General features: G+C 36.0%; 1 protein-coding gene and 1 long non-coding RNA gene across 2 annotated transcripts in view; one reads left to right on the forward strand and one right to left on the reverse strand.

Moving 5' to 3' along the window:
• elfn1a (extracellular leucine-rich repeat and fibronectin type III domain containing 1a) overlaps nt 1–23,827 on the reverse strand; it is an 82,173-nt gene that overhangs the window by 19,673 nt on the left and 38,673 nt on the right. Inside the window, exon 2 of the mRNA XM_026164452.2 lies at nt 6,949–7,029. The gene's annotated coding sequence lies outside the window, so the exon portion shown is untranslated. The remainder of the gene's footprint in view (nt 1–6,948; nt 7,030–23,827) is intronic.
• LOC113020463 (uncharacterized) lies at nt 20,469–22,804 on the forward strand. The gene is made up of 3 exons (XR_013908807.1): nt 20,469–20,743; nt 20,933–21,040; nt 21,159–22,804. It is a non-coding gene; the product is annotated as an uncharacterized LOC113020463 (long non-coding RNA).

Raw genomic sequence — 23,827 nt, forward strand, 5'->3', positions numbered from 1 at the left:
CCCTTTTGAAATTTTACTTTTGTTTTAAATTTTTTTTAACACAAGTCTATATACAAAAGTAGTAGAAGGTGTACAGGATATTGGCTCATGTATATTTTTGATTTCAGTGGTGCAAATTCTAAAGCAATATTTCTAATAGATATATCTCATCAACAAATTAATGTACTGAGGTATCATCAAGTGAGTGAAGTGATTACTAAAACTGCAGTGCATTAAGGCTGATGACAGCCTGGGAAAGGCAAGTGGATGAGTTAATTTATGGGAAATGCACCAATAGAGAATTGCAACAGCACCACAGAAGATGCAGCAGTTTGGGATTTTCTTTTATTATGCTATAGCACTGTCATTCCCACCAGTAATGTTATCAAAGGCCTAAAAAAAGCCTTTTTATCTTTCAAATATGGTTGGTTCAGTCATATTCAGAGAATACAGCACGTTGCATCAGTCTTTCCTCAAAGACCATAATGATTTAAAGAGACTTTGGTCTCACACATACTCGCTGCAGTATGTGTTACCAGCTTGATGTCCTGGCAACTAAGTAATCAATGACAAACCAAAGCCATGTTTACGGTCAGTTGCACTTCTTTCCTCTAGGCATTGATCACAACATAGTGTACTCTGCCCATGCACATCACAGCCAACGTAAGGTTTAACAGGCCAAACTGATATCAATGCTTTGAGGAAATTACAAGAAGGGTTAAACTGCTTTGATAAGGAGGGAGCCCAATCACTGCCGACCATATGGATGTTTTATAATCACTTTATGTGACTAATTTAAGACTCCCTCAAGATCCATGTCTCTCACTAGCTAATCCATGATGCTCTTTACGGTAATCCATTCAAATAACTCTTCTCTAGCACTATCAATTAGGAATGCAGGTTAATGGAGGAGCTGGCACTATACAACTTGATAGGGCTAGCTGTCTAGGTAGGACAGTGATCGAAGACTCGATATTCAGAATCCTGTATCAATTTTGATTTAGATTTTCACAATAGAACTAAATTTCTGTTGAATTTCTGAGAAATTACCATTAAAAGAGGTTGGTGCAGCTGTAAAACTAAATCCTAAGGAAAAGGCAAAGGGGTTTAACAATCAATTTAAAAGAAAGATTATCCCTCAGTGTGATTTAGATGTTTCTTCCTTTCGTGCTCACTGCAAACCCAGCACAAATCAGTGAAGTAAAACCACATACGTCTCTACAGAATCGAGGAAATATGGGTGCCCTAAAACAATATTGCTCTAGACATTCTTTTCAAGAATAAAATAATTAAACTGGGAGTTTTGTGGTCCCTCTCCAGCTCTGAACTCACAGATCTGTCACTTGAAACTCAGCAGACCCACATCTTTTATTGACAGTGGTTAAAGCATAGCTGCACTCCTTTTTTCAATGGCTGCCAAATTTGTTTTAGGATAGCAGTAAATAACAAGAGCAGATCAGCTTACTATGCTCTTTGCATAATATGGTTTAAAATTTATACCCTAGCAATGGGTAAAGAAGTAAAAAAAATAAATGAATCTCTTTAGCTGCACTTGAAAGGCAGCAAGGATTTAATCAAGTCAGTCAATTGATCACTGCATGCTTGATGTTGGGATTTGATGTTTGGTGCCTATTAAAACTGTTTATCCTTATATGATTGACAAGAATGTATATAAAGGATAAAGGACACTTAAAGACCCGTTGCCTTTGAAATTCTGGTTTTGATTAAAATGACATAAATCCACTCCCACTTTGAAGACAAACAAACAAAAAAACTGTTTTAAGGAGTGTTTTACATAAAAAGTACTAAAGATGATTTCTTTGGTAGATAAAAGATGAGAGTCACTATCCATTTAGGTGTTACCTCATACAATGAATGGCTTGTCAGCGGCACATCTAATTGATGACACAAAAAACCAAGGAAAACATCTCTAACAATGAAGGAAGCTTTATTATTGATGACTCATTAATTTTCTACAGAGTCATTATTATTATTATTATTATTATTATTATTATTATTATTTAATCTACTTCATTTAAAGATTGCATAGTCTTGTTTATTAGGGTTTGATTTGTGGAGAGTTATTAGGTATACTTTGAAATGATTACAAATAACTAAAATTTGTATTCATTTTTGTTTTTTCTTTAAAGGTGTAAGAATATACTGACCTAGTTTTGTTATGTAAATTTGTAATAAATTTTATTGGAGAAGCTTTTGGAAAGTGATTGGTTTATTAGCTTATGGACCCTCCCATTAATCAAGAGATTAAGAGCACCCTGGATGGGTGTGGTAAAGAGGTTTTTTGTTTTTTGTTTGCCAAATGTCAGATGGGAAGACGGGAGGGTTAGAAAATGATTTTTTGACCACTTTTGAAGTTGTTAAAGCAAATTAAGTTAACTTTCGTTTAATTTTAAGTTTTAAGAAGTTATTTGACTGATTTCTGTTTATAATTTTCCACGAAATAAACGGCATATGACGGCATAACAATGGAGTCAGAAGTGCGTTCTAAAACAAACCTCCCGTTGCCACCCACAGCCTTTTCTTGGACTTTTTTGGTGTTTGGAACGTAAAAGGCCGCGACATATTTTCTTCATAGTGCCTGGATCACTTGTACCACAGCAGTTATTTATCAATCAGTATCAATATTTTTGTATACATATATGTATGTGTGTGTATTTTTTTTTTTGCTAGTGTGACTTATGTTTTCCTTAAATATGTCATTTGAGCATTCTGCATTCAAACTTCTATCAAAGCAATCTATAAATAATATTTGTTTACTATTATTATTATTATTATTATTATTATTATTATTGTTATTTAAATGCTATTAAGAGGTCATAATTACATTAAGGTCCTGTTGTTCAGAAAATGTCCTTTTCTCACCTGTGAATACACCAAGAAGGCCAGTCATTCACGTGTATTGTGCATGTATTTTTAATTGTGAAATTACCAACACATATAATTTTATTTTAGACACATTTTACTCATTTCGGGGTTTTTTTCAACTACTCATTTCAATTTGTTTAGCTCTTAGACCCCTGCCTCTACTCTTGTTCGGGGTAGGGGTCGAGGCTATAGTCAGTACGATATACTAAAAGGAAACTGATGTGATATTAATACACATTTTCATAACAGATCGTTAAACACAACCTTCTTTCAAGTCACTAAAAAAACATCAGCACTAATTGTTTTCTAACATGCTAACAGTAATGGACCAATTATGTCCCGAATGTACAGCTCAAAATGTAAATTAGTCATGAAAAGCAATGTATCTTTTCATGATACATGAGCATGAATTTTTAAGTAACGTAGTTCAATAGGAAGCATAAATTGTATTAGAATTTCATATTTTGTCCTTTGAAACCAGGCGAGTGTGACTGAGAAATCAAAGCTTTAAAGACATTGTTGCATTGTTAACCCAAATCCTGATCTTTTTCTAAGCCAGTAGTTTTTATGATTAAACCAAACCAAGTTTTTGTTATTTGACTACAATATTTATAATTAATTACATATTTTAAAAGAATGGAAATAAATGGAAAACTGGGACAGTAGTCCAGTAATGTAAGACTTTTAGAAAAATGCTATGCTACACCAGCAACCCATCCAGCCTCGTAATGTAGACTTTTTTTGGCTTTTAAATATAGAAAATATTGATTTCATGTACATAGACATTAATCATTGCGTACCAGACTAGGCTGATGAAAGGCTGTGTTCAGTGACACAAAAATATATGGAAATTTGGATTGTGGAATGTGAAAAAATGTCAAATTCATCCTTTTAAATAGTCTGAAGGACTGAATTAAAAATCTAATGTACTTTTTTTTTTTTTAAATCTTTTTACAGGCATGTTACAAAATCGCTGGAACACCAACATTATTGCAACTTCTTACACATGTTAGTACAAATTTAGCTGCCAATATGTAAGTGAACATGTTTACATATTGACTCAGTAGAGTTCATATTTCCGTCTATGCAATTTTTGTGTATTTTCACACAATTTTTGCACCAAATACAGTATGCTTTTGAGTTGGATGTAACAGTCTGTCAGAGCCTTTACGTTTATACAACTGGACCACAGCAGTAAAGCATTATTACAGCACCTCATCTGCCCACCCTCATTGCAATGTCAGAGGAAAATTGTCACTGTGTGAACATGGCCCATAGGGCACTTCCCTCCTACTCTCTGTTACATGACAGACAAGCTGAGTAACTAGTGAGTCAGCTAAGTTGAAAGGTTCTGCAGGTTATGTAAATATATATTGCAAGGAAGTGAGTCACTGATGATTCTGCATCTCTTTTGTGAAGGGCCACTTAATGAGTTCTAATTTTTCATTATTTTTCAGTTTATTTTTTCAGAGCAAGAAAGCATAAATAAATAAATGGGAATTATCATGGAAGGCAAAATTATACCTTTAAAACGGTCAGAAAAATGTCAGAAACGTATACTGTGATCATGAAAATCACCATCTTCAGTAAGACTTTCTATTCAGTATAACATAAGTGAGGTTGCAAAAATGCTTCTCCAGTAGGATCGTGATAAACAAAGTAAAAAAAAGAAAAAAGGTCCCAGTAGGGGAAAACCATAAGATTATACAGTATGAGGTAAAACAACTCTAATCAATAGTGTGATACAGTATCACTGTTATCAGACTGTAGATATTTTCATTCCCATTTTTGCGATGATAAATTATTATCCACTGCAACAACCAGGCTGGTGTGTGTGTGTGTTTGTCTGGGTGTGTACTATAACAAAGGCTGTTTCTAGTATTTTGGCAGGTGTTTGTATCTGCTGGTCTGTCTAGATTCACTGAATATATTATTAAAAAACAGCAACATTGTGATAAGGTATTTTATTTAAATGAGTTCAAATATGGCTTTGTCCCATGAATATGAAGCAATGGGACGTAGAAAGTGGACGTTGAGGTATAAGGCCACTGACCATACTTCTTCAAGGCCCTGTCCATTTTAATGTATTTATTTTAATGCAGTGTTAATATAGGATATACTACTATGCAAAGGTTTTGAGCCACCCTTCACATCTGCAGATATACTTGAAACTATACAGCAAAACACAATTTGTGTACCTCTAACAAGCCTGAAAGTCAACATTCCCTATGATATCGCTATGACGACCTTTATTATTCAGCACAGCCTAAACTTTCTTAAATAAGTTTCCTTGTAACTTCTTCAAGTATTCTTCAATAATCATTCTACAGGCTGCTTGAAGGTCATTTCAAAGCTCTTCTTTGAAAGTTGTCTGACTTTTGTTCTGTTCTCTGTTAAGATAATCCCACATTGCCTCAGTAATGTTGAAGTCCATATTGGGGATGTGAATTCATGAATTACAGTGTTCTATTATGTGTTTTTCTATTTTGTGTTTAACCCTTTAAGACCTACCATAGAACCAAGTCCGCCAGAGCTTATAGTATATTTTTACATGCTGTGGAGCCATTTTTTGGAGCATTTTAAGTTGCTATACATCAATACAACCACTATAGCCCAAATTTTAATAATATGTCTGCATTAAGTGCATAGTAATTACATAAATTGCAAAAAAGTGCAATAAAATACAAAAAAATTTAAAATCGTTTTTGTTTTTTTAACATATATTTCTAGTTAGAGAAATTTAAGAGGCTTATCCCTCAAAACTGTAAATACAAAAAAGTTGCACAAACTAGTTTCCCACCAAAGGAAATTTATTTTAAGTGTCTTCATAGTTTTATTTTTGAGATACACCAATTTTCATATACTGCAGGAAAAATGAAAAAATATATTATAGTGCAAATTTGCAAAATAACAGCATATGCATCAAAATAAAATATTTCCAGCAGTGCAATATGAGTCCTCAGCATCCCAGAAACGACACAGAAAGTCATAAAGTCAAATAAACTTTTAAAAACACAAGTATAGGCTCATGAGGCCACGATGGTAAAAAACCACATTTCCGCAAAATGACGTCACTTCCGCTTCCGGGCAGGTCATGCCGGACATGCGATAGTTCACGCTGATGGACATAGGAAGTGTTACAAACAGCTGATCGGATCAGCAAAGCGTGTTTCTGTGCTTTTTATGCAGTTTTTGAAAAGCTATATGTGGAAGGAAACTGTGACCTAGGACAAGCTGATGGCATAAGATGTAAGTACAACTCCTCCGGTTTCATATGCAAAAAAAATTATTGTGCTAGCTTACGTGGTTGCAGTGCTACCAGGATTTAAAAATAGTTACGCAAAATGGAGCGTGTCCGCTCCGACCGGCTTTAAAGGGTTAACTGCATTGGCAGTGTTCTTGGGATCATTGTCATGCTGATGCAGATGGTATTTCATGGTGGGTCAAAATATGATGGTACTTCTCTGGTCATAATTCAGTGAATTTTGACAAGATCCCCAACAACACTGACTAAAATCCAGCACCAAACCCTGACAGAGCCTCTACCATGGTTTACAGACTTCCAGCTTTAATGGTGGGGAGTCCCAGATTTAAACCTAAATCTGGGACTCCCCACCATTTGACCTTAGAACTGAAGAAGCTTCTCGGATGAGAGGTGAAACGTCTTCAAGCAACTTAAAGAAGTCCAGACGCTTTTCTTTGCAAGCTCCTTTGACTACGATGACCTGGATGACTGAGAACCTTCACAGACATATAGATAGATAGTTATACATATAAATATATAGATATAGCCAGAAAGGCAGAAAGAGCGAGAGTAATCAAGTATGGACATTTCGGGTCCATATTTTTGAAAAAAGATAATTAATTTAAAAAAATTGAGATGGTGAAATGGTAAAAGAGTTGTCCACTCTCAGAATGACATGTCCTCTGAGTAGTTTGTCTTTGCTACTGTACTGTTCTTGTCATGCATATTGACCGGTGGATTAGCGATGGATTGCCTGTTATCCTCTTAGGAGGTGATTGCTCATGCAGCACTCGAGTTGACTCAAGCTATGTGAGACTGTACCAAACACCTGCACTTACCACTGTAGTCTAGGTTGAAATCCTCAGCGAGGGAAAGCATCCCTGGTGTCCTCCAGCAATACAGATGTCTGCAGATGTCAACTGAGGAACAATAATTGAAAGAGAATCATGTAAATATTTCAATTTCAACAAAGAGGTTCATAAAATTGATTTTTTTTATGTCAGTATGTCAACCATTTAACCTTAAGTCAACATCTTAATAGAATCCATGGATACCATTCTCAATGAATCATGAATAAAAAAAACCAAAACAAACAAACAACAATAACACCCCCCCTGCTTGTTCACCTTCATTTGGCTTATAGTCTCCAAAATGAATTCAGCTGCATGAATATATGTATTTTCTTTTCAAGAATTAGAACTACCTCATTAACCTTATCTAACAAGCACAAGCTAATGAAATCCTCTGTTTCAGTTTCCGGTCTTGCCAAACTTAGGCTCACTAATTAATCAAACATCACCCTCCACCCCATCCCCCATCGTCTTAATGACTGCCTATAAAGCAAAATAGAATATTCTACACACATTGCCCAGGGGGAAGCAACTTGTGCACAAATTCATGCATTTTTATTGGAAGTTAAAATAAAGAGAAAGAAAAGCTTTACGCTCAAAAGAAAGCCACGCTTTGTATTCGCTGCAATAATCAAAACAGAAGGAAAACACAATTTCTTCATCCTTTGTCCATGCCTCATCCGTGCTGGTATATTTCTCTGTTCGCAATGCAAGGCTGCAATTTTCACACTTACATAAATATTAATATCTACATAAGCAAGCTCTAAATGACATTTACACTCAGTATTCATGTTACTCTTTTTACTCTAAGCAAACAATTCTTTGTTCTCATCTCTTGTGATTCAGAGTGTATAACATGTTGGGTCAAATGAAAAGCACTGGAAAAATCAAATCTCCAACAATCAGTTATGGAAAATGGCAAAATGGCTAGATTTTCAGTCTATGAGAGGACAATAGATAATGTGATCCAATTAGTGGTGGAGGCTGCTATTTGCATTCCAGTGAAAGGGGTGATAGTTAAAGTGGCCCAAGACAGCTGCCTTTCAGCAAAGACCCATGACAACACAAAAAGCAGCGGAACCAAGAGAAAAGGGGAATTTGGGAGTCTTTAGCCGTATTCTTTTAATTACTCATCATAATGACTCCATTTAGCTGTTCAATGACCCATTTTATGGCATTGAACAGGCATGGGAAGCTCTCCGTCCTTGGCAGGGTCAGTCCTGCAGCTGCCCCTGCTGCCATCTTTCAACCAATAGGGAACATTTTCCCTACACTGGGCTCTAACAGTCAGGTAGCTCAAGAATTCGCTCTCAAATACATTCACATACGCACACTGGCTTCATCACCACAAATTAGATATGCACCGAATGTCACTCCGCGAGGGAATTCAGTTCAAAGAGGTGCTCATTATATGGAAGACAATAATTATCAAATGCGCAAAACATTCATGAAGAATAAAGATAGTTTGTCGTGTTGGCACCTGCCATGAAGCTGGCAAGGAACAAGATATGCAAATAACTAGTTTTTGTTTTGTTTCTGCAGTGAATTGTTTAAAAAAGTTTTGCAACAAGACCACCTACAATTCTTTGTTAAAGACAAAGTCTTGTATTTAAAAAAAATGCAAAATAATTAAAAATCTAGATATTTTCATTTAAAGCTCCAACCTCCATTGTTATTCTTGTTAATATCAAAGATTGAACCATTGCACTAATAACAGGTTACTTAATAAAGTAAATTATGGCATAAATGTCAAGTTTTCATCATATATGTATTAATTTTAAATAATTTTCCCATCTAGACTTAAATGTTGGGATGCAAAGTAATATTCCTCCTTGTTGTTAACAGAAAGTCTTATTGTTTTACTTTTTTCTTGCTTTTTATGCAAGAAGATATATTTGAAGATTTGTCAGGTGGCAGCCCTGGAGGTAGGGATGAAGGAGGGGAGGTGCGGAGGTGGTGAAGAGAAGCAGACCCCATATGGTCGCGAGAAGCTGGATTTTCTGGCACATCTCCAGGATGCTGACCCAGAGCGTTGGAAGGTTGAGCATTGGCACCAATCTGACAGATTTTTCTCAGCTGCTGACGTGCAGAGGAGCACACATGGATATGAGTACAAAAATAGCTTGTATCGACCACAGCGTGACGCAACTGTTCAGAATTTAAATCATTGCCATTTGTTTCTGTTCCATGTAAACTTTTTCCGAGATGACTCATACAGTTTCAATGAAAATAAAATCATGAAATGATTTATGCTTTTAAGACAAAGAAAGACTTGTCACAATAAAAGAGTGCTGTATGATATTGTGTATAAATGATGTTTCATGTAATTTCATTTTATTTGTACTATTACTCTCTTAAGTGAAAGCTGTAAAATAAAAATACTTTTTAATGCTTGGAGAGATTCTCCTACTGTTTGCAGTCTGACATATAAAGAAAAAATGACAAGTCAAGTTCCAACTGCTTCCCTCTTCTTCTTTTGTAAAAATACAAATAATCTTGTTGTTTCTGTGCAGTAGCAGCAAAATGAATGCCTTAAGTGGTTTGCAGAGAAAGGTCTCCACATTAGCACTAAAAAAGAGACAGTAGAGAGATAATAAATAATATTCTGATTTTGTAATACATAAAAGAACAAGGAATGACCCAGAAAACGGTTATAGATTCTCCAACTGGGTGATGTCTCTATTCTCCTTGAACATCAAGAACTCAGTTCTATGATTTATATATTAATTCACAATGGCAACATCAGACATAATGTATCATGGCCCTTAATGTCAGCAACAGTAAGCCCTGTTATTGTAATCCACCATCAGCACCACCTCAGCTCATCTCACTGTTAAATCATAGGAGGCCACAATGGCTGGAAGCTGCTAGGCATTCTTTAACATTTAGTTTTACAGTCTGATTACAAAGTGTACAAACGCTTCCTGATGAGCAGCTCCATGTTTGTCAGTGACCTCAGTGACAAAGACCTTGGTGGGAGAATAAATTCACACAAAAGGAAATCCTCCAGGTTCTTTTGTCTGGAAACGCTCGGTTGGTTTAGGTTAGGGGTTTGCTTTGTATAGGAGAAGTGGTAGGGTGTTTGATGTCTGATTCAGCTCAGTCACAGAAGCCTAAAGAGCAGATCGTGACTCCCTGATAACCCACTGGCAACCTCTGGTCACTGGGGGAAAATGTGTTGTATTGGAAAGATGGTACCTCTTTGTGATTTGGTCAGTAGCAGATTGCCATGGTTGCCCATATTTGGCATGGAAGACAGCAACTTGTCTGCAAACACCCGCTTCCTGCCAGTGGTAAGACTTGAAAAAGTGGCAGAAAAGGAGTCCATTGACCTTCAAAGTAAAAAAGTTGCTCCTCTCTGCTTCAGCCGACATCTCAAAAGGCTCACCAGTTTCACCTTAACCCATTTTTCACTCGTGACCCAATTGCCAGATGTTCGCTGACCAGTCACTAGCCCAGTGTGGCATGGGGCTAATTTTAACATTTATATTCTCATACACATTTTCACAATTCTAATAGAAAGACTGCATTAAAAAGTTATAAATGTTACTTTAACTTTTGAGTCCACCTTCAGTGGAGCAACTCTGAAAATTAAACTGGTTCGAATTAACTGCATGTAGCTGTTACTCTGGCCAGTCCAGAGTGTTTCCATAAAGACATGATTTCAGCTCTTGCTCTGCCTCAAGAGAGTCGTCTCAAATGTTCCATTCCTGGATGAACCCTGTGGGCATCAGGTGGCAGCTACAACCATCTGCAATTTAGAGAACATGTCCTTAGAAAAGTATTGACCTTAGTACCTTAAGCTGTAGACAGCTATGTATGGCATACAACTTGAAAATACATTAAAACGAATGGAAATGAAATAGTTTTGTGAAGTTCAACTTAAAAATATGGACCATGTTATAAAAAATTCAAGTTCTTAATTGTTCATGATTATAAAGTCAAGCTGCATAGACTGACAGTTCTGATAAGGTTATTTTGTCTTGTAATATAACACATTTACTACTACTGGCTAAAGGCCAGATCTCACTCTGAGCTTGTGAGAGGTGTTAAGATGTGACAGGAGTCTTGCTTTTCAAAAACTGTACACAGGAATTACTATGAGTCACATTTCCTTTTATTACATCAAGACATTTTTTTATCTTGATAAGATGACAAGGTTATGCTGGTAAATACATTTTTCTGTTATGTACTTCCAGAGCTGTCATTCAGCAAGCGCTGAGATAATTTAGTTGCTCTTAAAATCATCCGAAGTAGGGTGGAGGAGGCACAACCCATCTTTGTAGCCAAACGCAGTCACAAGCAACAGCCCTGCAGTGAGAAGCAGACTAGCTAAAAGTATCGCTGCTCTTTAAAACTTCCACTCTGATGTAGAAAGAGACTGTGTGATAGGAGGTGTTTCATGAACACTGCACTGTGAGTCCATTTAGTTAAGCTTCCTGACTGCGTTGGTGTTGGGCAAGTGGGAACTAAAAAAAATGAGTGCAGGAAACCATCACCTGAGGCTGTGTGCAAATCTAAATTCAGGTGATTACACTATAGCCAAGCTTTCCAACCTACCATGAAATAACTGAACTAGAGGGTGAAGTCATTAAATTTACATTTTGTCTGGTAATACTTGGGAGGTGATTTCTAGATTTTATATCTCAGTTACTAAGTCCCATTTAAGCCTAAAGGTAAGGAAGTGGAAAGTTTCACAGCTCGTTTCCTCTACAGAGGAAAGTATTTGCTACCTGTTAAAACTACAAACAAGCCCTAAGCAAAGCAAAAACACACACGTAAAGCACGCACACACACACACACACACACACACACATGGAAATTCATCCTTTCATTTAAAAACTGGCCCATGTGCATGTGTATGAAGACAGAAAACTTTGAAATTGCATTTCTAAAAATAGACAGGCATACTTACTGTGCCCTCAACCCCTATCTACAGTAAAAAACACATTTGGAGACAGAATGGGTTTCCTGATAGCTTCATGAAAGCAAGATGTTGGTGTGCTGTTCCCTCACTCATTCAATATTAAAGTAGCATGGCATGCTGTCTAGAGCCACTATAATGATGTTGTAATGGGTTTACAGAAAATGGAACATGGCTTTGCTGCTTACAGTTTTTCTTAAATGCTTTGGTGCATTTCTCGCAATATTTTTGAAGTTGTCAGCTCCGAAGATGCATTTCCCTTCAAATCCTAAAACTTTTAATTAATCTGTCTGTTTTTGTGTCAGTGAATAAATTATTGCGACAAAAATCAAAAGGTCCTTTGGCAATATGTAAACCAGGGTGGGTTTATGCATATTTAATATTTGAAATATTTACATTTTCTTTGTCCAATGATCGAGTCTAGAAGGCATTTCTCATTTTTAATTGAAAAATTATTGTCCCACATGCTTTTGCTAATATTGGACAGTGCACTTGACAATAACTTTTCTAGGGAGAATTGTCCTCTTTTATGTGTCAAAAGTAACATTATTCAAATGCTGATTTCCAGTGTTGGGTTGGCTGAGCTCAGGCGGTAGAGCCGTTCGTCTGCGAATTAGTACATGGTGGTTTGATCCCTGGCTGCTCCAGTCTGCATGCCACCTATCCTTGTGCAAGATGCATACATCGGCGTGTGAATGTGTTTGAATGTTAGAAAGAAAGCACTTAGCTATGAATGAGTGCTCAAGTAGAGTAGAAAAGCGCTATATAAGTACCAGTCAAAAGGCTTAAGGCATTATTAGTTTGTAAAGACAAAGAGCATGTACATTTGCATGTATGGAGAGAGAACAAAAATAATCCAGCCAGCCTTTAAATAATACAGTACACAGACTAAAGTAACAACAAAAAGAAAAATAATGCAGCACTTCACAGAACTAAACAAGAGGAATTAAACATAAGCCTACAAAGTGGAATTGTATATAACAGTGTAGGCAGTTGTTCTGTTTCTCCTATTCCTTTAGCCACAGATGTCACCGCCGTCACGTCTAACGCTGCTCCTTGCAATGCAACAGGGAAAGAACCAGCATTTAGACCACATCTGTCCTCTTTTGCAACTTTTCCAGGCAGCTGAAGGCTTAAATATTAATCTGAGCAGGCCGCCCCTTTTAGAATAATCATACACAATTAAAATCTTCTGGTGTATAATGGATAGTGAAACTGTGCAGCTAAAAGAAACATGACCCGATTTGCTCACAAAGCCATATACAGTAAACTAATATTTGTTCAAACTGTAGACAGCTGTCTAAAAATTCTAAAAAGTTTTCAAGAGCAAACAAAAAATTGACTTTCTTTTTATTTTGGAAACTGTGTAACTGTGATTTAAAAATAGTCAATTGGACAACTGAGAAAATCTGTAAAGTACAACATGAATGCTTGACACTAAATTTTGGTTATAGAATTTTACAGTTCAAACACATTTATTTATAGTTTATTGTTTTTAGGTTTTTACGTGAATTTGTATGTTTTAAAATTACAACAGATGAAACCTAAACTTTCTGTCAGGTTGTAGTTGTTTGCTAAACTATTACAGCTTTCTAATAGTGTGGTATTAGTGAGGTAACCAGGAGGCAATAAGAAGATAATAATATGGAAGAAGGAAATGATTACCACTTAATCACCAAAGTAATGGCCAAATAAGATTCTAATGTTATCGTGTAACAACAATGGTTATAGCTGAGTAATAAGACCTTTAATTAAATTTAATGACAGTAAATTTATGTATTGTAATAACTGGCTAGAAACTGGGGGTGATAATTTGGAAACAAATGTATGCCTGTGAAACAAAACCATTTAGTATTATCAGTATGATCACTGACTCTAGAGAAAAAGTGTTCCTGGACGGGTCACTGACTGCAAGGTGTCCAGGCCTGTGGCTTGTGGGTTCTTTGGATGCAACTTTGGAAAACTAAGCTGTGCTGCCATCTTCTCTTTAGAAAGAAGAGGCTTTCAAGAGGCAAACCTCTTCATTTTAAAAAAAAAATTCTTCTGTCATGGATACTCTTTCTCACCTTATTGTTTGGAAATAGCCTTATAACCCTTCCCAGAATAATGGACAGCAACAGTTGCTTCTCTAACATCATTGATGATGAGGAATGATCTTATAATAGTTGTGCCTGGCTGTTGCTTACTTACACAGAGGCAGAAAGGGTATAGAAACACTGCTATTTGAAATCCTCATACATAAAACCTTAGATTTAATTGAGGAATATTTCTTAGACAGGCAAATTAGACTAAATACATTGTTTTATCTTGGTAATAACTTTGCAATTTGTGTTTATTTATTAAGTTTAGGCATATTCTTTATAAAAGAGGAGGTGGTAACATTTTGCCGAGTAAAACATCCCTGGATATTCTCCTCTCAGAACGTTACAATGCCCTCTCTTTATTTTGCTTCACTAGTTCACCTAATAATTTTGTCCCTGATTAGCTCTTTGTAAATTCTAATATCAGTTTAGTATTTAGTATTTATTCAACCATACATTAACTAATATCAGTTAAATCAGTTAGCCCCAGCCTTTCAGAGTGTCAAAAGTTAGAAATAAGCAAGAGCGGGCAGGCAGAGACCCTAAACTTTCCTCTCTATATTTAGAGAGGAAGTATAAATTTCCAATCCTCCATCCTAGCTTGCTTGCATGTAGTTTAGACATCTCAGTCAAGACAACTTTCAGTAGAGTAGGCCTAATAGCAAAATGCTTAGTGGAATTTAAGATTTTAAATAGTTTAACCTCACTTTCAGTATTTTATAACAGAGTACCTCTTGTCTGTATTACTGTATATTGTATAAAACTGTTTTAAAATATGTGCACTACCTCTTGTGTTGCTTTAACCTAAACAAGCTGTGCACTTAACCTTTGCCATATTTAAAGACACCCTACTGTTGACACTTGGTTTCAGAGGTACATTCATAATCTTTTGTTAAAGCCATCTCTGTGCTCTGTGCGTAGACTGGACCCTAGGGTACAAAAGCAGAAAAGCTATTAAGTGGCACAAACTCTGGGGCTGTTTTGTTTTTCTGGAGAAGTCATTCATTTAATGTCTGATCTTTGTCTCGTAGTTTCTTCGTCCATGCTTCCAGGGCAACCCTGCGTAGTGATGAATGAATAACAGAGTGGCAGAGTGGTGTGATGAAGAGTGGCCTTTACACATGCATGTGATGAAGACATTAATGTACTCCCATGTCTGTTTTTGCTCTCGAGGATTGTTCATCAAGGACATCTTGTGAAGCACCATAATGACTTTTATTCTTGGCAAAAGCAGGATTTCTTGAGTGGCATGGCGAATAATTTGTTATTATCTGGAATAAGTGGGGTAGAATGATAAGGATGACAAGTATAGCAGGGGCTCTATGTGGTCTTACACTGTTGCTTTTATTGCTTTTAGCAGATTTTCTTCAGGGCAGGACCAGCTAAAGAGGGCATTTGGTATTCTTAGATTGTTTGAGAAGAACAGTTAGAGAGATGTGCACGCTGAGAACGGACTAATGCACAGAAGCTCTTTTAAGGAAAAGAAAAGAGTCATCCTGCATTGTTCAGTTGGAGTCACGTAAAACATATACTGTATGGTGTTCCTGTTCAGCAGTATTAAAAGTAAATATTTCTAAAAGACAACAGTAAAAGAAAAATACCAACAAGAGAATCTTTGCATCCTTTCATAACCACAGAACTGGCCATCCATGACAAAGACAGCAGAAAAGTTTTTTCATGTGAATCCTCTCTAAAATGCCCATGAGTAAACACCGAGGACATCGGGAAAGATATGATGCAATGGAGCATTGATGTTGCAGTGACACATTGTCCTTCACTTCTACTAGGCAAAGCTGAAGGACATCTCCTGAACTACAGCAAGAATTCAGTCAAGTTCAACACCAGAACAAATGGGCAGCTTAAGCATTAATTTGAGTCCTGTTATCAGGGCCATCATTAAACCTGATTTTAAACTGAGATTTACTGGTTTACAAAGGATGTCCGTGAAGCTTCCCACAATTTTCTCTAAGCGTTAATCAGTGTAATTGATATCATCAGTGGAAAATTAACACATAGGTCTGATTTAAAAAGATGTTTGCGTAGTTTGGCCACAACCTCCCACAATTATAGATGAGTCACTTTTTAAAAAACAAGGGTTTTTACAATGTAAATGCATACCAAGGCTTTTCTGATCTATAATGCAGCCACTTTTGCAATTTCCTTGCTTAAGGACTCTGTTTGTCCACATAAAATTGATTTTTTTGCTGTGTTTGGGAGACTCGAACTAGTATGTGAATCTAACAAAATTTATTCTCTTCATTCTTCCCAATTCATGTAGAGAACCGGTTCAAAGTATTTCAACTTCTTGGAATCGTTAGTCTGCTTGCCTATCGATACCACTTATCAGTTCTTGCACTCGCACTAAAGTCAGTTGATTTTAGTTCCCGTGCCAGAGGCGGAAAACAGTGGTGCAGTCTACAGGGTGGATTCAGAAATTAATAATATTTTTATAGCACAAAAGGACAAAAGCTTGATGGTAAAATAAAAACTGCATCCAGGACAGAAACAGCTGCATTATGCTAGCAAAACAACTTCAGCTCTTTGTAAGCACCTGCACATACTAAATGCTAACGCTAAGCTAGCAAAGAGCCGAGAGTGAAGTAAGCTGAGTGAATACAAACCCCAGTCCAGCAGCCAGACAGTGGCAGTGGCTAACAAAGACAGTGATGAGCAGTCAGGCTGCAGCCTCCATTTCTATCTGCACATGTTTCTAAAGTAAAACCATTGTGCCAGTTTCTTTTGTGCTGGTTTTCATCTTTGCTTTGTGCTTTCAGCTTTATGTTCATACCTAAAGATTTAGAGAAAGATCATATGTGTTTCCTCACTGGGATAGGGATTTGTGTTGGTGTGTGGAACTGTAGCCTGAGGTTTATTTTGTTAAATGGCAATTATAAGACGATGCATTTCAGGTCATTTTATAGAGATTCAAAAAAGTAATGTTATGCAATGCATTGCTTCAAAAAGTGTTCTGTGTAATCTGTATAATACATTGCAGGTTTCTGACTAACGACCATGACACTGATCACAACAAAGAAGGGACATACCCCTCACATGCACAAACATTTGAACACGCAGCATGCAATTTCCACCAATCTAATCTCTTCGGTATACTGGTGGCAATGGTGGTGACTCTCAAAGGAGAGCAAATAAGATCCCAATGAGAATCGAATCAATAAGTGATAATGATAATGGAATTATGGAATTGGATTTGTTATCAATCCCCATCCTTATTAGTTACATCAGAAAATGAGATGAGATGTGAGTGTGAGTTGGTTTAGGATTTGTAGGGTGGGGATGACCACATAGAGACTTTCCTTGAGTTGATGGTGAAATTCTTTTTACTGACTAGAAGGGTTTTCCAGGAAGATCAAGTCAGGAGCGTTGCCACTCACTTACTAGTACCTGACAAGGTAAGTTAAGGCACAACCCAACCTTCTTTTTTTTTATTTTTTTTATTTAATTGTATTACATTTTGGATAGTATGGTGAGCATGGCGGCCTGTCTAAGACTGATCTTTGGACTGAGGCATTTACATCAAATTAATATTAATAATATTAATACTATTAATAGATATATTTCCTATGTATGTCCTGGCAATGTTGTTGTTTGAGACACAGTAAAGGAAGCACATATCTTGACTTTATGATGTAGACATGCTTAACATTGTGCTAAAATGAAAAATTCTGCTTAATCTAGTTAGTTTAATCCCAGCATTTAAATTGTATTTGACTTTTAATCCTAATGAAACTGATGTATTGCTAATATTCTTTGATAGTAACTGTACATTACATTCAATATAATAAAATTTACACTCATGTCAATTTACTGTGAACGACTCAGTCAAGTTATGTGGAGGCTCTGTGCAACCTTGTCTGTGCAAAGGACGAAAGCCATAAGCCCTCTATAAAGAGAGGCCTGCAGTTTAATTGATGGGATCAGAGGAGACTTAGAGGACTGAAGATGTAAAAGCCAGAAAAAAAGGCCCTCAAGTTGTTTGTAGAAGTTGTCAAGATGACCGACTGCCATAAAATCCTTTTACTCATGTTTATTTTTATGCTATAACCTACTCATATTGAAGGTTTCACTATATGGGAGTGATAAAATATGTTAAATCTGGGACATGAACTTCTAAAACTCAACATGCACAGAAAGTGTTGGATTCATGGACTGCACTGTACATATGTTAACACAGAAACTTACAATAGCACAAATCTGTAAACCCAAGAAGAAGAGTATGTTCAAGCAGTTTACAGGGTCAAATCCCAGGCACTCATCTGAACATGCAGGAGAAAGATGCAAACATTCCCTCTCTGTTCATTATTTAGTGCAAATAGTCAGCGCTTTAGCCTCCTGCACACTTGTTTTTGTCCATTCATATATTCAACACTGATAAATGTTGAGAATTAATTTACTGCCGCAGACACGATTCCTGCAACTGTTCATTAATCCACTCATGAATATGGAATCATTCAGACCTCGGTGGCTCTTTTTACAGTAATGTGAGCAGTGAAGCCTCTGGAAAAAAAAAAAAAATCTCTCTGACCAAAGTGAGCCTCACTTTTCAGGTGAGAGCACTTTATTCTCCCTCCACTTCCCTCTGCAGTGGGGCCACTCAATAAATCACAGTGCAAAGCGCTACCTTTACTCTGTAGCCGCTAAGACACTAATGTCAGTGGCTGTGAGGATGAATTGTCATGACTCAGCGGACTTGCCTGAAAAGGTTTGCTTTCTATTTCAAAAATCCCAACAAAAATATCTAAAAAAAAATGTAGAAAAATTAATTTGGATTATGAAAATTACATCAAACTGACGTTTTGGCCACTTCACTTTTACTGCAACATGAGAGATGAGTTGCTGTAATTTGCACCTGTAAATGATCTGAATAATTAAAAAGGGATAACGAAGGAACATCATCTATAATACAATGAGTAGAAAGTAACTTGAGAAACATGCATGTACAGGTATTGTTGTCTTTAAAAGCCTTGCGCAGAAACTGGTGTTACATTTCATGGTTCAATTTACAGGGTATCGCAAAGGAGCAAAACTATTTTATTTAAGATTTTAACCATCACTGCTACAACCTCATACATGACGAGACATTAATGTAAAAGTTATCTTTATGGGAAATTTATCAACTTAATGATATTACTGCATTTTAGGTTGGCAGCACAAATGAGAACAGTGCCTCCAAATTCCTGTTTCCTTAATCAACACTTGTAGAAGGACTGTGGGCCATTCCATCCCATTAAAATGTTATGACAGGAAATTTTAATATTTATAATAATTCCAGTGAAAATCTTAGCATCATATATTTTACTTTTCAATGTATATATATATTTGAAAATAGTCTGTCTACCCACTGTCAAACCATTTTTTCAAAGTCTGTGGCAAAAAGAAAAAATAAATAAATTCACTTCTCTTTCTTACCATCAAAATGAATCCAGATCTGCAACAGATACATCAGATGCATTAAAAAATGTCTGATGATGAGCTTACTAAATAAAAGAAAAAAGTCTAACATCTATGCAAAGTCGCATATTTGAGCGCAGAGTAAAAAAATCTTTTAAATTGCACTGAAGATTTCTGAATGATATGTTATTGAATTACACAACTCAAGGAGTGTGGAAGTTTTCATATTTTATCAAAGGAATACTCAGCAAAATTCAGATAATCTTTTATGTATCTTTAATAGTTTTTGACATACTCATGTTAAAAATTGCCTCAGATTTCAGTGTGTGACAAAAAAGCCTAAAGTGGATCAATGAACTGATTTTCAAAAACATATATAAGATATACACATGTGGTGGTTCAGACATTTCTAAAACAAGGCAAATAATTCTTATGTGTACTGCCTTACCAGGGTGTTTAATATAAATTTAATGATGCACATAAACAAAACTAAAAATATACAACTAAGTGATATCAATCGTTTGGAATAACCAATAGTAATAGAGCTATTCACATGTTATGTGACGTTAGTTAGCCACTGTAGCTAGCAGCCAAATGGCTCGGTAGCTAGCTAGCTAGCATTATACTCACCTTCATGTCTAACTGCTGACGTCGTTGGCTTAGTGCAATCTAGATCATCCAGTCTCTGCTTTTTGTATCTCTTCGAACGTGTGCTAACTGTGTAAGTCGCAGACGCACACAAATTTTTATCTTCTGCTCCATCCATGGCGCAGCAACTTGAACGAGCGCCTTCAGTGTGTCTGTTCGTGCCCCTTTGGCTTGACCTTCCAGAGCGCTCCACTGCCTGTCGCGCTCTGAGAGGAGGGGCTTTCCTTAATAAAGTTAACTGTGATTGGATGGTTGTATAAGCTCCTCTGCGTTTAAATTAAATTTGTTTTCCCTCCCTTTGGCAGCAGAACATATTTTTTTTAGCATCAATCCAGCGGGTTAGATCTACATAACAAAGTCGGAGATACATTATAACAGGTGAGACAATCCTCTTTTTTGCGTGGGACTATTTTTGATTATAGGGCTTGTTTTATATAGCATGTGAAGTTCTTTAACTCTGAACCGATTTGCACTAGACTCCCATAGAGTATTTTACGGTGTTTCGAGGTGATAATAAAATAAATTACTCATTTTTTTCCACCACAATGTCTTTGGGAATGAGATTGCGCGCCAGAATAGAAGGAAAACAAACTAAATATAAGGCACTAAGGCTCATTAAATGGCTGCAGAAGAAACACCTGCTAAAAAAGAAGCTTAGATGTCCTGTTTGTCACCATAAGATGAAAATGATTTCCGTGGTGAAGAAAGACCAATATATGTGGTATGTATAATGCATGATAATGTAGTGCATGTAGTAAATATAACAAAATATTTCGGTTATCAATGCAAGAGGGAGCATTAACCTCTTTTCATTATTATTTTCTTCATACTTAATTTTGTGATTATCTTTTCAATTAATGCTCTTGTTTAAGGGTCCATTTCTTTACTTAACTCATTGATATGTTCTCAGGTGCTGCAAAAGAGCAAGTCATAGGAAAGTTTCCAGAACAATTAGAACTGGCTCCCTCTTTGAGAAATCAAAAACATCTCTTTTCAGTTGGATGAAGTTCATTTACAGGTATATGTAGATGTAGACATTAATAGCAATGCACCTTTCATAATTGAACACCAATACGAGACTTGTGAAATAAAATTAGGGCCTCAGTAAGTAATAATTGCCTCAATTTCTATCACAGATTTTCACAAGGGCTCAGGCTCAGACAAGTAGATATGATCGATGATGAAGTGGCTGGCAGCTCCAGAACACTAAGTAGCATGGCAAGACACATTCGACATGTTTGTATACGTGCAATTAAAAGACACAGAATAAACAATGGACACCGTCTTGGTGGTGACAGAGAATTTGTGGTTATAGATGAAAGCTGTCTCCGTCATCAGCGAAAGGTTGGTAAACTCTCAGACAGGTTTGTTAGAATCAATGCAGATCTGACTGTGTCCTCTAAACATGGAAACCTTTACCATAAGTAAAAAAAATTAGTAGAAGCAACCATCTTTTTGAATGTTTCTTTGTAGATATTTAATTTTATTCTTTTTCATTTTAATTCTGTTTAATTTTATTCTTTTTGTTTTCAGTATGCACGTGGACGCTTTGGAAATGCATGGAAAAGGAAGAAATGGGTATTTGGAATGATGGGAATTAAAGACAAAAGGCGAAGGCTCGTGTTAAAACTTGTTGAAAAACGATCAAGGCGCCACCTTGTTCCTCTGATCAGACAGCATGTTAAGTTGGGTAGTGCCATTATCAGTGATGAGTGGAGAGCCTACAAGAATGTTTTGACAAACATAAGGTACAGACATTACACTGTAAATCACAGCAGGTGGTTTGTAGATCCTCAATCTGGCAGTCATACACAGCATATCGAAAGGGCTTGGATGACCATCAAAGGACATGTCCGTAGACTAAGAGGAAATCGCACTGAGAAGTTGCTGGAGGAACACCTGATGGTTCTTGAGTGGTCATCTTGGCTTGGTTCGCGACTCCCTGATGGACCACTGGGACGCTTATTTAAGGACATACAAAAAATATTTCCAGTTTGAACCAGTCTGGCATGAACTTTTTTTGGAGTGGGTGACTGTTTGGTGTTTTAAAAAACACATTTAATTTTACATGTGTTACTCTTACAAAACATTGCCATTGTTGACAGTAGTTAAATGTTATTTCAAGCACTGATTGTAATTTAGGTCTAAGTGTTATAAATGGTGACATTATACATTTAAGACTCACTTTTGGCAATTATAAATGTTTATTAGTGATTAATAAATGTTGACATGTTTTAAACTTTACGACAAAGCTATCTTTTGTCATTTATAAATGTTTACTAGTGATTAATAAATGGTGTTATGCTTTACACTTTACAATAAGGCTCCCATTTGGCATTTATAAATGTTTATTAGTCCTTAATAAATGTTGACATGTTTTAAACTTTACAACAAAACTCTCTTTTGTCATTTATGTTTAGTAGTCATTAATAAATGGTGTTATGCTTTACACTTTACAATAAGGCTCCCATTTGGCATTTATAAATATTTATTATTCATTAATAAATGGTTTTATGCTTTACACTTTACAACAAAGCTCCGATTGATAGTTGTGGATATTTATAATGCATTTCTGAAGTACAATTTTATATGATAAAAAATATGTTTACAAATGCTGATTGTGCTTACAGGATAGTAACTTAGTCTGAAATGTTTAATATAGCAACTCTAGATGAAATATATAGGTGAACACATTTGGCTCACTATTTGGCAAGAAACCGGTCAGTTTTTTTCCTCTTTCTCACCCTTAACTAATGCATAATAAACCATTAATAATGGTTTATAAAGCATTTACAAATTAATTAATAATATAGCTATAAACTATTTATTAGCATCTATAAGGGGATATTGACATTATATATCTTGCGTACACAGCAAGTGTCAAAAATTAAGAAATTGTTGAATGAATAACGTATATAAAGAGCTGTCAGCATCATCTCGTTAAAATGATGTTAACGGCATAACCGCATTAACACGGATCGCCTGTGCGTGGGGCTGCACAGCGTCAACGCATTAGCATGGTTAGTTAGTTAACGCCTTAGCGCCGTGCATCCCCACGCATGGGGTGATCCGCTCTAACTCGCTAACAAAGATTTGCCGCATTAATACGGTTATGGCATTAACGTAATTTTAACGGACAGCACTAATATAAAGTAAATAGCTTGGTTTGAAAATCTTCAAGTAAAAAGGACTTACATTCAAATAGTTTGAAAAAACATCTTAAATTTGACTCAAAAGTCACTATAGAATATGTGTTCTATATAACAAAGTGACACAGTATTTACTCTCAAAAATGAAGACAAGTTCTACTGTGATATGAAGATTAAACTAACTAAATTATAGGCACTGGCATGTGCACCTAAAGCTTAAGGTTCAATCTCACTATGAAGATTCTCAGTACGTTTGTATCTCTGCATGACAAAAGGAGTTTCTATTTAATCTTTCGTCTTTGTTTTTTACAGTTTCACTAATTCTTGTTCTAATTCTGGACACTATTAGCATCACAGGGCAAATGAATTTTGCACTGGCCTAATGTTCCACTGTGTGTGTTGATGAGTTAGAAGACCAAAACATGTTTGGTCATTTTCTTTATAAAAAATATGTATTGTTTTTTGTGTTTTAAAAAATAGAAAAGGTAACAAAGAATGAAAGAATACATTAACAACGTACTATAGGACATCCCTACAACTAATTCATTTTTAGGTATCATAGTATACTATCAATTCTCTGATATTTAATATATTTCAGTGTATTAAAACAGTGAATAAAACTGTGACATCTATAATTTGCAATCAAAGGTTTAGTT

The sequence above is a fragment of the Astatotilapia calliptera genome, chromosome 4 (assembly GCF_964374335.1).
Source record: "Astatotilapia calliptera chromosome 4, fAstCal68.1, whole genome shotgun sequence".
NCBI lineage: Eukaryota > Metazoa > Chordata > Actinopteri > Cichliformes > Cichlidae > Astatotilapia > Astatotilapia calliptera.